This window comes from Perkinsus marinus (assembly GCF_000006405.1).
Source record: "Perkinsus marinus ATCC 50983 genomic scaffold scf_1104296968788, whole genome shotgun sequence".
NCBI classification, from domain to species: domain Eukaryota; phylum Perkinsozoa; order Perkinsida; family Perkinsidae; genus Perkinsus; species Perkinsus marinus.
Window position 1 is genome coordinate 1 of NW_003203023.1, and position 1,004 is coordinate 1,004.

Below are 1,004 nucleotides of genomic sequence, written 5' to 3' on the forward strand. Positions count from 1 at the left end.
AGCGGCTGAGAGGTCGGTAGCCAACACAACAACAACGAGATGCAAAACACACAGATCGCTTTTGACACCTCGCGGAGTCTGCAGGAACTACTGTGGGACTCGGCTTTTGAACAATGTTAGTACGGAAATAGTTTCTCTAATTGCATTTCGTGGTTCTATAGTGTAGTGGTTAGCACTCTGGACTTTGAATCTAGCGACTCGAGTTCGAATCTCGACAGAACCTATTCCTGCCTGTCTATGAGACTGTCGACACACTGCGTTCAGTCTCTAAGGGACACTTCTCTAAGCACCACACAACTGTTACCACTCCCCGGTCAAACGCCCGAGAAATATACCTAATGTCAGTATGTTGATTGATTCTGTATAAGCTGGGTGAGTTGCGATCGCCTGTAACCCATGCGGGGGTGAGATTTGTGTGAATTGGGTGTCGTGTCGCGGCCTGACCGGTGATCAGCTGTCCATCCCAAGGTGCCACTAAGGTCGGGTGGGAAGGCGGAAGTCATCACATCCGATCATCTGAAGGCGCGGGTACTGGCCAAGGCTGGGAACAGAGCAGGCAATACCGCACGATGGGACCAGTGAGGGTGGAGAGCGGCTGAGAGGTCGGTAGCCAACACAACAACAACGAGATGCAAAACACACAGATCGCTTTTGACACCCCGCGGAGTCTGCAGGAACTACTGTGGGACTCGGCTTTTGAACAATGTTAGTACGGAAATAGTTTCTCTAATTGCATTTCGTGGTTCTATAGTGTAGTGGTTAGCACTCTGGACTTTGAATCCAGCGACTCGAGTTCGAATCTCGATAGAACCTATTCCTGCCTGTCTATGAGACTGTCGACACACTGCGTTCAGTCTCTAAGGGACACTTCTCTAAGCACCACACAACTGTTACCACTCCCCGGTCAAACGCCCGAGAAATATAGCTAATGTCAGTATGTTGATTGATTCTGTATAGCTGGGTGAGTTGCGATCGCCTGTAACCCATGCGGGGGTGAGATTTGT

The 1,004-nt window shown here is 49.9% G+C and overlaps 2 non-coding genes across 2 annotated transcripts; both read left to right on the plus strand.

The window, feature by feature from the left end:
- The first annotated feature begins 151 nt into the window (after positions 1-151).
- On the plus strand, positions 152-223 carry Pmar_PMAR017032. The gene has a single exon. It is a non-coding gene; the product is annotated as a tRNA-Gln (tRNA).
- A 518-nt stretch (positions 224-741) lies between these two features.
- On the plus strand, positions 742-813 carry Pmar_PMAR017033. The gene has a single exon. It is a non-coding gene; the product is annotated as a tRNA-Gln (tRNA).
- Positions 814-1,004: the final 191 nt, after the last annotated feature.